Source organism: Chenopodium album, chromosome 3, assembly GCF_948465745.1.
Source record: "Chenopodium album chromosome 3, dcCheAlbu1.1, whole genome shotgun sequence".
Lineage (NCBI taxonomy): Eukaryota > Viridiplantae > Streptophyta > Magnoliopsida > Caryophyllales > Amaranthaceae > Chenopodium > Chenopodium album.
The window spans coordinates 69,228,648-69,244,582 of NC_137836.1; positions in this window are offsets into that span (position 1 = coordinate 69,228,648).

The window sequence follows — 15,935 nt, forward strand, 5'->3', positions numbered from 1 at the left end:
TAGACATGGTGAAAGTGTACATTAGTGTGTGCTTTATATAGTGAGTTTAAGTGACAAGCTTTGACTCTTGTGTAAGACCATGGGACTTAGTTCTTAGACTCAATTAATGACTTGAAAAGGTATTATTACCAGTAAAAATTAACTGAATCGACTAGAAAACTGTTCAATTAGACATAAGGTGATGACTCGAGCAATAAACCGAACTGTCGCCAAAACGACAGGACTGGCGCCTCTCTATATGGTGATTGTAAGTGACATGCTTTGACTCTTGTGTAAGACCATGGGAATTAGTGCTTAGACTCGATTAATGACTTGAAAAGGTATTATTACCAGTAAAAATTAACTGAATCGACTAGAAAACTGTTCAATTAGACATAAGGTGATGACTCGAGCAATAAACCGAACTGTCGCCAAAACGACAGGACTGGCGCCTCTCTTTGCTGTGTAGTGCTAGACAACAGGATTTTTGACAGGAGCTACGCTCCACAGAGTGGCGCTGCAGTTTAAATCTTGGCGCCATTGCTGGAACGTCAATCTGGAACTGCTTTCGGTATTATTATTCTACAGAGTATGCCTAAAGTCGTACTAAGTTAACTCTGATTAATTTATTAGACTTTAATTACTCAAATTAATTAATTAATTAGGCAAAGTTCTTTTAGTCATAAATCAGTTTATTTAATCTTAACAAAAGTCAAACAAACGGTTAGGAAAAACACATAGAGGATGCACAACCAATAATGCACAATTAGTCAAGTAGGCACAACATGATGCAATGAGTTTGCAACCTAACCATGGCTCTAGTTCTCTAAAGTTCCGGATATGGGTTAGTCAAAGAGGGTCCATGGTTAATTGTCCCGATGCAGCGCGCGAAAGCCTAAGTGTGAAAGGTTGGAGCAAGTGGATGGGACAGGTTTAGAAAAACTCGCTTCCATGGTTTGGTGAATTCAATATTCTCGGTTGTACCATTTGTTGCTCAGAGCGTTCAATCAAGTAGATGGAGAATAAATTCCTAGAGGGCTATGTCCATATGTAAAACACATATGGGTTTCAAAAAAGTGAGAAAAACTCAATCAAGAAGTAGAATCGAGCAAACAGCGAGAAAAACTAGTCGAAAATAGAACGCATAATTCTAGCTCGGTATTGGAAGAACTTGGCGCCAGCAAACAGAGTCCAGCGCCACCTTTTGGCTTTAGCGCCTGGTGACAGAAGCTGTCGCCTGGCGGTAACGTCAAATTGTTGGCGCTAGACTTTGTTCCCTGACGCTAGTTTCTACATGCCTCAGCAGCTTTCTGTGCTCGATAAAATTTTCTAGTTTCGAGCAACATTATTTTGATCCTAGTTGTGAAAGATATTCCTCAAATTTTCTACATGTAAAAATCCTATGTTTTAACTCATTACGGATGGTGTTTCCAATGAAATCTTTTTTATGCATATGACAATAATGTTAATCAAAATTACACACATGAAATACTTAGAACTTTTAGAGTCTCATCCACTCATTCTAAATCATTGCCGAAATAAATTTCAGGAATTAAAATAAAAATCCTCCCCAGTGGAGTCACCAAAAAACTGTAGAGATATTTCAAGAATTACCCCTAGTTTGAACTCCATTGTGATCATACACTAAAGTACAGTGGCGTCCAAAGGGAAAGAAGATAGAGCAAAAGAGTCACCAACAAGTTTTAGGAACTTGTAAACCGTTCACGAGGTGAAGGTTACATCCCTTAACGATCTAGGAGATCGTCAACTCCAATAGGTCTGGAACCATGACTGGTAGTTCGGGGAAAAAGGTACAAATCCAACCTAAAAGAGATAGAACCTGCCCTAATAATAGGCCTCTACTTTATTCTGATCGTATTCATGTGCGCATTCTAACTAACATACAATCAATAGGTTTAACCCTAAATCTGTTTATCTATGTTGGTTGAACATTAATGCACAAACAAATCTATTATTGGTGATCACTTGAATTATAATCAAATTAACCCTAAACAAGATTATTAATTATCTTATTAAACGTGATTACAAGTACCAATTCCCTTTAAACATGCATAAAAGGCGTGATCAAGCAATAAAAATAAAATATAATCAAGCAACATAATAATCATCAAAAAAATAATAATCAAAATCATGTTAAAGCATAATAATAATAGCAAGATTCTAGGCATGATACTAACAAGATTAATAACAAACATTAGCATGTCTCTAAACAACAAGAATCAAAGCTTTAACCCTAACATGATACTCACATGAATAAATATTAGGAAAAGAAATAGGAAGCATCATAATAATCATAATTATCATATTTGATATTAGAAATTATAGTTGTTACCCTAAACATGATACTAGGGAAATCAAGACGCCCTAACATGACACTAGGAATCATAATAATAACCTAGACATGATTTCTACATCATAATATCAATAAAACCAATTAAGCACTTACTTGGATGCATCGTATCTCTTTCTAATAACAAAATACACGTGTTAGTAACTTCAAGGAAAATAATAAATCAAACAATTTAATTAAATAATTGAAAGAGAGATTTGGGACCAAACCCTCAGAAATTATAACCTTTCACGTCTAGGGCGAAGGCAACTTCGAACAATGCTAGGTGTTTCTTGGTCTTGTGAATGCGGAATTTTGTGTATAAAATTATAGAGATAAGAATTCTTAAAAACTAGAGAGAATATAAGAATATAAGAGAATTGATGATTGTTGGTGATATTTGATGATGAAAAACGGAGGTTTTAGGAGGCTACTTATAGAGAAAATTAGCCAAAAGGATTAAAAAAACAAGTCAGAGTTTCGACGAGGAAAAAAGAAGTTAGCGCCAGGCGCTGAACATTAGCGCCAGGCGCTAATGTCTGTCGTTAGGCGCTAATTCATTTTTTCACGCGTTTTCTAAATTCAGATAAAATTTAGCCGTACAGAAGGGCAAAATCGTATCTTCCTTAAAAACACTCTTTTATTCTGATTAAAACTCTAAAAAGTCAACAAAAGTCAATTTATCAATGCTAATTGAATTAGGAATGAAAAGAATCTTCTAGAAGAATCTAGAAGACTAAAACCAATCCTAATTGCATTAGGAATGATAAATCCATATTAGGCCCTCCTCTAGATCATTGGGCCGCATATAAGTCTCAAACCGGGCCCAGTTTAGTAATTTGGCCATAACTTCCTCATTATTCATCGAAGTTGGGCTTATATTATATCGTTGGAAAGCTCTTTTTAAGCCCCATCCAACTACACCATTATTTGACCCTTGACATGGACCAACCAAACTGGATTGGCTGTTTTCTTTAAAATAGGTTTTCAAAAACAGAGAGAAAAGAAAAGAAATTAAAACTATCCGCAACACTAGACTTTCCACACTTTCAATTCATTCGATTATGATTCGACGTGAAAGGCACTAATCACCGGATTTAGTTTGGGGAAACACACATGGGTGTCTACAATCGGCCTCTTGAAATGAGGCGGTCAATGGATCGCTGGTAAGGATTGTACGGACTATGTCCTCTACATGGCCGTCCTCGCCTGGACGAGGACCAGGATTAGGTGTCTGACCATCTATTACCATAACGGACGAGTATCGCCACAGACAGCACCAAATTTTTCGGGGTTTTTTTAGAATTCCTCAGGATACTGGTCGCGTTCTCCGGGCAATGAGACTTGGACACCTACAAAATGAATGAATATTCCTTTATCGGAATATTCGCCTCCGACGATAAAGTTAGAGATCTGAAACGGAAAAGACTAGAGAGAGAAGTAGAGAGAAGTTGGAGCTATTTAATGCTCTTTTCTTATAATGTCGTAATCCACCCCTCCCATCATAAATGATTGGGATATTTATAGGGGTGGGAGCTTGTGCCCCTTTAGGGTTTGTGCCCTAAAATTCCGTGACGTGATTGGCTACGCAATCACACAATGCCACGTGTAATATGGGGGCGCTGTTTTGCGGCTTTCATGAAGATCTCTCGGGATTTGGGCCATGATGTAATAAGGCCTTTTTAAATGCTGATTTTAGGGGCTCTTTATGCCTTGGACACGGGGCATCTTCCCAGAGTGACACGTGTCACCCTTTGATTGGGCCACGTGTCTCTACGGGATTGGTCCACGTGCATGGGGTATTTTCACCCTAAACAGAGCCGACTACTAATCATGTCAATTTACTTATAGTGGCTTACTGGCGTACCAAGGAACCCGAAATTGTTGTATGAGGTCCACATAATCCAACATGGGACCACGCATCTCGTTGCTGCACCAGCGCTCACCAGAACATATTGTCGCCACGTTCTCGCTCTGTCGCCAGGCGAGAGCCTTTTCGTCTGACGCTGGAGTGTTCTTATGACTATAGGAATTTGCTTATCTTTATTTAGGGTTGACCTACGACTTAGTGTTGCTTGACTCATTGACTTGAGATTGGCTCAATTTGACTGACTGACTTGAGGTTGACCCAAGGTGAGTTGAAACGTGTGACTCATGACTCATGTGTGCATTGTATTGTGATGTGCTTGACTCAAAATGCGAAAAAGCAAAAATTCAAAAATTTTCTGTCATTTTTGTGGAGGGTACCGACTTTCTCCCGAAAAAGAAAGACACAAAAAGGAAGAAGTTTTTTTATGGTGGATGTTGAATGAGCTTAGTCAAATGTTGTTTGATACTATCTCTCAAGGTGCAAGGATTAATTAATCCTAGGCTATCTTTGATGAAAATATTTAGGTAACTTAGGCATGGAGGCTAAGAACTTCATACTTTGTTATGCAATGATGATTGATGATGATATGACAAGGCATGCTTTAGCGTAGTGTTAAGATTTTATAACACAAGGTTCCTAAGGAAAGTATATTTGGTCATGTATCTGTGCAGTGTGTGAAAGTGACACTAAAGCTAGGCTGCAAAGGCTAAGTGTATAGAAAAACATTATTTTAAGAAGAGTCAAATGATGGTGACTCTTAGGCTGGGTAGGCTAATAATGTAAGGATCAAGCCCCCAAGTCTAGCTCTAAGTGAAAATGGTTGAGCATCGGAAATTCCTAGATATAATCAATTATGAACGTAAATATGAATGCATTTTTATTACGGCCGCACCTTGATAAGAGGTTTCCTACATATCCGTTAGGAATCAGGCCTAACGTAGCTCTAGCCGAACCTCGCACAAATGTGTGTATACCTCAAAGAGGTCTTTTAAGGGTTGTAACGTGGTTAGGCTACAGGTTGAAGAAGAAAGGGGTAAAGGCTCAAGACCCTGATAACCCCCAAGGTGTGCAACCTTGCATTTGGATCCTTGTATTATTATGCTTGAGATTTCTCACTTTTAAGCTCTTTATTTTATTTTTTTTTTGCTCTCTTTTTTTTTCCTTTTGCATTTTTTTAATTTTGAACCCTTTTTTGATAAGTGTGGGCAATCCCGATCATGTAGTCTATCAGTCACTTGGAATTCATGTTTCTCAGGCACGGTACCGAGCACTCGATAAGAAACGCAATCCGAGATGTGTTCTTATCAAAAATATTTTCATATCAAAGACATTGGAACACTTTCCCTTTTGTACACTTTTATTATTTTTTTATTGCTTTTTTTATTTATTTTGATCTTTTGAAATCACTCAAGCTTTTTAAAATTGCATAAGTTGCACACTGTCCCATCCCAAGGTTAGGTAGATGTGGGTTGAAGAAAGAAAGGTCTATCGTTAGACAAGGCTCAAAGTGGTTTATCAAGAAAGGATTACATATTTGAAAGGTAAAAGGAGATATGATGTGGCTACAAGGGGTGCCTCAAATCATTGGTATACCTTATGCTTAGTTCGACATGGTTTTATATTTTTTTATTCTTATTTTTTTTAAGAGATGTAATGAAAAGATCATATAAAGAAAATAAATGCTCATTTTATTAAAAGGGAAAAAGGAAAAATCTACAAAGTAAATCTAAGGGAAGAAAAAAAAAAGTGCCTATGCTAGACTTATTGGGGAAAGGAAAAAATGAAAAAGAAATAGAAAAAGAGGTCATGAAATCTTGTCGTTGAAGCTCGCCTCTTGTCTTGTGTCGTTTGCTTTATCATCACCCAATATTCTTGCTAGCTAGAGGCAATGGGATCTTGTTTGCTTCTATGAGATCTTGAATGAGATTTTGAAACCTATAGCATTCATTCGTGGTATGACCGTTCCTTCATGGTACTTGCAATAAGAGTTAGGATTCCATCTCAAAGATCAATTTTCTAGCGTTGGATCTTTAGTAGGGCCGATAGGTTTGATTGATCCTCGACCATAAAGAAGATGAAATAAACGTCATAGGTCATTCCGATGGGTGTGAGCTCTCTTTTGGGTTTCTTTTTAAATCCTTGATTATCCATGGCTAAGACACCGTTATGGTCAAAGGTACTAACATTATTACTAGAGTGGGCGTTTTCGGAAGAAGGATTGTCGTTCTTCTTTCCTTTCCATCCACTGTTGTTACTATTGTTAGTAGCTTTTTGCTTTGCGAGGTCATCTTCGAATTCAATACCAATGTCATAGACGGCCTTGAAAGTATTCAAGTTGTGTTGATATTTTAAGTGCTTTGAATACTTTTCTTGTACATTTTTTATGAACATCCTCACGGATTCTTTTTCAGTGGGCTCCTCAATCATCTTAGCGGAAGTTTCCCTCCACTTATTAAACAAAGAAGTAAAGCCTTCATTCTCTTTTTGTCTTAGCATCTCAAGTTATCTATAGTCAGTTTTGACTTGAATATTACACTTATATCTATCAATGAAAGTGTTTTTTATTCCATCTCAGGTAGAGATTTTTTCTTTATCAAGAGAAAAGAACCAATGTTGACAAACAGTTTCTAAAGACATTGAGAATAAAGAATGAAAAATATTCTTATCAATCCCCTTAATGTTCATTATAGTTTCAAAGGCCCTTAAGTGGAAGTAAGGATTATCTGTTGCCTTGAAATTAGGGATGTTATTGGCATTGAACTTCTGCGGAAGAAGCTCCTTGTCCACTAAGACCCCTTGTGAGCTAATGCCCTGGAATCTATTGTCATTTGATATTTTGCTCAAGCTTTCTTGCATGAGCTTCATTTGTTGTTGTTTCACAGGGTCATTGATTTGAAGGGTTAAAGCCTTCAACACCTCAGTTACGTCAGCCATTTGCTTCTCAAGCTCATTGACTTATTCTTGACTTGCCATTATCTTCTTAGCTTTTCTTTTTCGACCGACTGGTTTATCAAAAAGTTGAACTTGAACGAAGGTGTTGTCCTTGATTAATCGCCCTTCTCTCCTTGACCAAGTATTGTGAAAAGGGAAATTAGGGATAAGTTTTTTTATTATTATTTTTCGCTCAAGCTCAATTGAACGTGCAATAAATTGAAAGAGGATATGGAAGAGAATAGAAATGGAATGGACCCTCAACTCAAATGACGATGATGATGTAGATGGAGAGATATGAAAAAAAATTAGGAATAGAATGTACCCCCAACTCAAATGATGGAAAAAACCGAGTCACGCATGAATCTAAGAGATGGTCATGGTGACATATACAAAGTCTGTGCTAACAGTTTGTTTGGATAAAGAAAGGGGATGGAAAAGAAGGGGAGGGAGGAGAAGAGGAGGGGAGGGAAAGGAAGAGGAGGGAAGAATGGTGAGTTTTCCTTCCAAATCTCTCCATTGTTGGAGCGATCAATTTCCTACAATTTAATCATTCCATTTCTCTCCCCTCCCCTCCACATCCCTCCCTTCCTCATTTGCTATCCAAATGAAAGATACTCCATCTCTCCATTTCTCTTCCCTTCCTTTCCCTCCATTTTCTTCAATCCGAACACACGTAAGACTTGTGTCATGACCATGTGGCTAGATTATGTGACTAAACTCGAACAAAGACTAAGTTAAGACTTGTGTAAGACCATGGGACTAAGTGTTTATACTTGATTAAGGACTAAATGAGGTTACTACTATTAACAAATTAACCAAACTAATTAATAAACTGTTCAATTAGACTCGTCGTGATGACTCGAGCAAAAATCTGAATTGTCGCCAAAACAACAAGACTGTCGCCGCACACTACAGTGCAGCGCCAGACGACAGAGTTGTCGCATGGCGTTACATAGCAGCGTTTGGCGCTCAAGCCCAAATTTTTGCGCCATTACAGGAACATTAATCTAGGGCTGCTTTTAGTATTTTTACTCTACGGGACAGGCCTAAAGTCGTACTAAGTCAGTTTTGATTTATTTATTAAACTTTAATTAATCAAATTAATTAATTATGCAAAGTCCTTTTAGACATTAATCAGTTTATTCAAGCTTAAACACATGTCAGACAAACGGTTAGGAAAAACACATAGTGTATGCACAACAAATAATGCACAAGTAGTCAAGTAGGCACAATATGATGCAATGAGTTTGCAACCTAACCATAGCTCTAGTTCTCTAAAGTTCGGGATATGGTTTAGTCAAAGAGGGTCCATGGTTATGAGTCCGGATGCACCGCGCGGAAGCCTTACCTTTGGAAGGGTTGGCTCGAGTGGATGGGACCCCGCGAGTTAAACTCGCTTCCATGGTTTGGTGAATTCAACATTCTCGGATGTACCCTTTGTTGCTCAGAGCGTTCAATCAGGTAGATGGAGCATGAATTCCCAGGGGATTATGTCCATATGTAGAACTCATATGATTTTCAAAAAAGTGAGAAAAACTCAATCAGGAAGTAGAAGCGAGCCAACAGTGCTAGAACTGGTCGAATTAAGAACGCATATTTCTGGCTCGGTATTGGAAGAACGCAGTGCCAGCCAACAGGGACTGTCGCCGAGATATGAGTCTTGTCGCCTGGCGACAGAACCATATCTTCGGCGACAGGCTCTGTTTTCTAAACGCCAGTTCCTAAATGCCTTAGTAGCTGTCTGTGTTCTAAAAATTTTCCAGTTTTTTTGCAGCATTATTTCGATTCTAGTTGTGAAAGATATTCCTCAAATTTCCTACGTGTAAAAATCCTATGTTTTTAACTCATTACGGATGATATTTCCAATGAAAACCTTTTTTTATGCATATGACAATAATGTTAATCAAAATTACGCACATGAAATACTTAGAACTTTTCGATTCTCATCTACTTATTTTAAATCATTGCCGAAATAAATTTCAGGAATTAAAATAAAAATTCACCCCTGTGGAGTCGCCAAAAACTGTAGGGAATATTTCAAGTATTACCCAAAACTTGAACCCCACTGTGATCATACACTTAAGCATGGTGTCGTCCAAAGGGAAGGAAGCTAGAGCAAAAGAGTCGCCAACAAGTTTTAGGAAATTGTAAACCGTTCACAGGGCACAAATAAATCTATTATTGACGATCACTTGAATTATAATCATATTAACCCAAAACAAGATTATTAATTATCTTATTAAGCGTGATTACAAGTACCTATCCCATTTAAATATTCATAAAAGGTGTGATCAAGCAAAAACAATAAATATATATCAAACAACATAGTAATTAAATTATATATAAGTTATCCGTCAATTAACAAATAACATGAAATAATTTGTAAATTAACAAATAATGAGAAACATTTCGTAAATTTACAAATTACATTAAATAATTCGTAAATTAACAAATTACGTAAAACAATTCGTAAATTGATAAATTACGTGAAACAATTCGCTAATTAACAAATTACGTTAAATTATATAATTCGACACAACAATAATCATCATCATAATAATAATTATAAAAATTATAAAAATAATCATGTTGACAATAATTAGGGCTGGTAATCGGATCAGGGTCGAGTTCATGTTCGGGTCATCTGATTTTCGGTCAGTTACCCCGTAACATGAACCTGATCCATTTAACGTTTTGGGTGGAAAAACTCAACCTGAACCTGATTATTTCGGGTTCTTGTCAACCTGAAAATGACCTTATTTGACCTGATTTTTTGTTTGGGTTTAAATAAGGTTATTTCAACTTGAAATTAACCTGAATATGACCTGAAAGTCTGAAACTGACCTAAACAAATGAACTGCCAAAAATTTCAAAGTTTCAAACCACAAACATTCAGTACTTCAAACAACCAAACTTAACAAATAGTCTAAAATCAAATAGCATAATTTAAGTACGGTACCTAATTATCAATTACAAACCAAGAGTGTACTAACAAATTACAAACCAAACAAGTTCAAATATCACTAGTAGAAAAAACGTAATGGCAAGCGGTTCAAACCCCCTAATGGCAAGCGATTTTGAACCGCATGGGTTTAGGGGCCTTTCCAATAGCCATTTAAATGGCAGAACCGCTTGCCATTAGGGGAGAAAGGCAAGCGGTTAGGCGCCCAAATCGCATGCCATTTATTTATTTTTTTTTATTATTTTTTTTCCTAAATATATATTAATTAATAATAATAGTATTAGTGACCAATTTTGATATACACATTAATTTGTAATTTTAAAAATTATTATTATTATTATTAATTAATATTAATAATAAATAAGAATTAAAATATTACAAAATTAAGAATAATAATTTAATAACAATATAATGCATAATAATAATAACATATATAACCCTCACAAATAATATATAGTACTAATTACATATAATTAATGTACATATATATACATAAAAAAAAAAGATAGTAACTAAATATTATTTGTTCATAATAACAAAAAAACTCGATCTCACTATCTAATACATATTATTCTACCTGGATGCCATCAAATGTCACGAAAAAAGCCCAAATGTCGCGAATTTCATCAAATTCTTCCCTTGTTAACGGGCCTTCCCTTTGAATCTTGCAAACCTTTGAAAAAAAAAACCAAACATTAAACATCATTCATATATTACATAAAATTCAAACTAAATAATAATGTATATGTTAAATATTTAAAACATCATACATATTCATATTATATCACTCTATTAGGTGTCTAAGGTTTGAAATAACATCAAAAGAGGGTTTTGTAATTTATAGGACGGTTTTTATCAAAAATCTCCCAAATAAGCCCTATTTGACTTCTACTTTGCCCGATTTCTACATTTCTTATCTAATGAACTATTTCATTATCATAACATGTCAATATTAACTAGTCTTAGGTGTCTAATGTTTGAAATCATAGCAAATTAGCATTCTACTAAGTTTTAGGACGACTTTTACCCAAAATCGGCTATTCCACTTCTACTTGCCCAATTTTTACATTTCTTATCTAATGAACTTTTTTTTATAACATGTCATTATTAACTAGTCTTAGGTCTCTAATGTTTGAAATCATAGCAAATTAGCATTCTACTAAGTTTTAGGACGACTTTTACCCAAAATCGCCTATTTGACTTCTACATTGCCCGATTTCTACATTTCTTATCTAATGAACTATTTCTTTATCATAACATGTCAATATTAACTAGACTTAGGTGTCTAATGTTTGAAACCATAGAAATTAGCATTCTACTTAGTTTGGGACGACTTTTATCCAAAATCGCCTATTTGACTTCTACTTTGCCCGATTTCTACATTTCTTATCTAATGAACTATTTCTTTATCATAACATGTCAATTATAACTAGTCTTAGGTGTAACGCCCCGTATTTTCGAACCATTATTTTATGTGTGTTTCAACCTATAAATCCTAATTTCTAATTTAAATATCAATTTCTAAATTGAAATGTTAATTTAATTATTAAAATCGTTATTTGATTTAAGGGTCATCCCAAGCTTTTGAAATCCTTATAAAAATGTTTTAACGAAATGATTGAAAGTTATTTAAAAGTTATTTAAGATTAAGTAATCACCTTAAGGAATCACCTTGTTTATTAGATTTCTTAAACCCATTCTTAAGCTAATGTAATCATTTAATTAAGCCCTATAGAAAAGCCTTGAACCTAGGTATTATGGGGCTTGTTTATGTGCTTCATTTAAGCCTAATTTAGGCTGATTTACACAGCAGCTTTGAGGGATTAATGGCTGATCATTTTACCCTAAGTAACCTCCTCTAATCAATTGTAATAACACCTAATCATGGCTGCCCAACTCCTCCCCTTCTCCTTCTCTTATAACGTACAAATCAAGGCTAGCTTTCATCAGTTTTCTTCACCAAAGAAATGCTGCACATACTCTCTTCTCTCTTGGTTTTTTTTAGTGAGTTTCAAAGGCCAATAAAGGGGGAAATCAAAGCCTAAATTTTCTGCTTAAACCTACCCCAATTCGTGCCCAACATCCTCCTCTTTTGAAGTATCAAAACCGAAGAACTTTCGGGAGGGGGGGGGGGGGGGGGGGGGCTGCTTGAACGTGTCTGGTGCGTGGGCTTTGGGGCTGAATTAATGGCTTTAATCACCTCTTTCTAGTCTATAATTTGGTCACGCTTCAAGAGGTAACTAGCATTATTCCATTACTCTAGAAATTCATGGTTGGGTTAAGATAAGATTAGATGCGATTAGGATTAGTTTGTTTGAATTTTCGATTATAATTGTACTCTGTTTTGATGGTGAAGTTTTCGTGAGTTATAGCAGCTGTACATCATGTATTTTTCTACATTATCATGTCTATATATATATTTTTGTTTGATCATGTTCAATTACAAAAGAAATTTTGGTTGAAAACCTCTTATTCTCGTCTTGTTTCAGTTAAGCATGAATAATGGGTGAACTTCGGTGTTAATGTGTGCTGCCAATTTGGTTTATGCGAGGGTTACCAGACAATTTTGAAGGATAAATTTCATGGTCTTGTTGACTTGTTGAAATCCTAAACGCAAGCAAATTAGTTTGTTGTAAACTTATACTATTTTGGTCTAAGATTTATTTCTCTTGTCATATTATTGTTGCTATTGCAAGTTTAAGTGTATTAACGTGATTTTTATGCCTACTACTAGTTTCATCATTAGCCAATAGTATAATCATGTGTAAATTTTGATTGAGCAAAATTAATGATGGTTTGCATGATTGGTGTTGGGCGCATATTATTGGTACTACTCTAAGTTGTTTAAAGAAATGTTCATGCTTAGTTAGTTGAGTGAGGTGTTTAAACTGTATAATACCTTGAGTAATTTAATTTAATTTAAATTAGTTTTATCTATTATTGATAAAGTTGGGGAAATCTTTATCTATTTTCATGAATTGGTACAGTGATACTATGAACAGGTAGCAAATGTTAATTTAAATTGTGAGTGTTTATAGAGTTTTTAAAAAAATGGTTTTAAAGTGTCAAGTAAGTTGTCGACGTCGTTGTGCTTTAAAGTAGAATAACACTGTTTTTAGCACCTCTTCGCCAAGGGTTGTGTACGGAGTGTATTGTGATATTTTTTATAATTAGCTTCGTACCCAAATCCAAACAATAAGAGTGATACCTTATTATGATTTATAAATGATTTTGTACTTTGAAGAATTTTGAAGTTAAACTCTTTTGAAGGATTTTTGATGGATTTTGGTCTTAGAAGTAAAGACCTCCAGTATTTTAAATTAGGGTTGATGATCCCTAAAATGTGGTTAGATGATTTTGAAGAAGTATTTTTACTGTTTTATGTGATTCGTGAGTGTAAGACAACCATTGGGCTGCGGAATTCAATGGTTGGAACATGCCAACATCTTGGGCTACGGAATTCGAGATGTAATATTCTAGGTTAATTGTTGTCGTCTGGAACTACTCGGGCTGTGGAATTCGAGTAGGAAAACTGGGAGTTTGGCTATTCTCAGACGCAGACGGCTGCGGAATCGTCTGTAGGTTCACCCTGACAAACCTTTGATGGTGGGTTGCGGATTTCACCGGCGTTCATATTCTATATGCTTGCCTCACTATGGATCAGTTTTTGAAAAGATTAATTTCTCTGTTTTAATATTATTACTACTTTGAGAAAGTCTTTTTAAGTCAGGTCATGAATTTTTTTCTTAATCTCTTTAAAGAATTTTTAAAGCTGTTAATTAATATTTATATGAGTTTATCGCGTCTATTTTTGGGTGCTATTATTGGTGGTAGTATTTGTACTTTGTTCAACATACATGTTTGTCTTGTAATATAGTCATGTTTCAATGTTTAATTTATACTTTAAGTTCATTATGTTATTCTTGATTGAAGTAATGTTCCTTCTTATTGATACGTTTTATGCTTGTGTCTAAGATTTTCTTTACTTAGCTTTGTGTTTCTACAAGTACTGGGAGAACTGCTAGTTACTCCCCACTGATTGTGGAATCTAAATGTTATTTGCAGGTGAAGAGTAGTTCCTATTGAGTTGGGGCTGAGAGCAGAGTGTTAGTTTGTTCTTGGAAGTTTTATAGACTTTCTTTTGTTATCTTTTAATTTAGTCTTTTTACGATGGTCAAATTTGAGGTTGTTCTGCCTCGTTAAATGTTTTCTTTGATCATTTGAGATTTCTTTCTCTTCATAATATTTGTTTCAGTTATTTATTTATTTTGTTTAGTTTTTAGTAACCCTTAGAGTGACATTCCGTCTTGGCATTATTTTCGTTAACGTCTCATATTCTATTTTAGACGGGGTGTTACATTAGGTGTCTAATGTTTGAAATCATATCAAATTAGCATTCTACTAAGTTTTAGGACGGCTTTTAACCAAAATCGGCTATTTGACTTCTACTTTGCCCAATTTCTACATTTCTTATCTAATGAACTATTTCTTTATCATAATATGTCGTATTAACTAGTCTTAGGTGTCTAATGTTTGAAATCATAGCAAATTAGCATTGTACTAAGTTTTAGGAAGGCTTTTACCCAAAATCGCCTATTTGACTTCTACTTTGCCCGATTTCTACATTTCTTATCTAATGAACTATTTCTTTATCATAAAATGTCAATATTAACTAGTCTTAGGTGTCTAATGTTTGAAATCATAGCAAATTAGCATTCTACTAAGTTTTAGGACGACTTTTACCCAAAATCGGCTATTCCACTTCTACTTGCCCAGTTTTTACATTTCTTATCTAATGAACTATTTATTTATCATAACATGTCATTATTAAATAGTCTTAGGTGTCTAATGTTTGAAATCATATGAAAAGATCATTTTACTAAGTTTTAGGACGGCTTTTACCCAAAATAGGCTATTCCACTTCTACTTGCCCATTTTTTACATTTTATTTCGTTTGAACTTTTTTTTTCTCATACCATGCCCATATTACCTAGTCTTAGGCATGTAAGTTATGATATCACATCAAATGAGCACCCAACTAAGTTTTAGTATGATTTTTAACAAAAATCGGCGTAAGTGACTTATTTAGCTTATTCACTAACAATTATGCAAAAAGTACACAAAATTGCATGAGGTGCCAATGACAAGGCCAAAAAATTAATCCCTGGGCTGCTTCCCATGGCTGCTGCAGCTGCTAGGTTGCTTCCACGCCTGCTGCTGCTGCCTGGGCAGCTGCCTGGTGGCTGCTGCATCTGCCTGTGCTACTGTCTAGGCTGCAATTGCAGCTGCAGCAGCAGCTGCCTGGCATAACCCAAGGTTGTTTGAAATCATATCAAATATCATTTTACTAAGTTTTAGGACGTCCTTTACCCAAAATCGGCTATTTGGGTTCTACTTTGCCCGTTTTCTACATTTCTTATCTAATGAACTTTTTCTTTATCATAGCATGTCAATATTAATTATTCTTAGGTGTCTAATGTTTGAAATCATAGAAAATTAGCATTCTACTAAATTTTAGGACGACTTTTATCCAAAATCGGCTATTTGACTTCTACTTAGCCCGATTTCAATATTTCTTATCTAACGAACTTTTTCTTTATCATAACATGTCAATATTAACTAGTCTTAGGTGTCTAATGTTTGAAATAATAGAAAATTAGCATTCTACTTAGTTTTAGGACGTCTTTTATCCAAAATCGAATGGGAAAAAAGTAAAAATAAGTACCTCCTCAATGTGTTGAGCTTAAGTGCACCTATTGACTATCTCAAGCATAAACCTCATCACTTACAGGGCACAATGAACGCCGTTGTCTTGTTGCGCACACTAACATGACACAAAG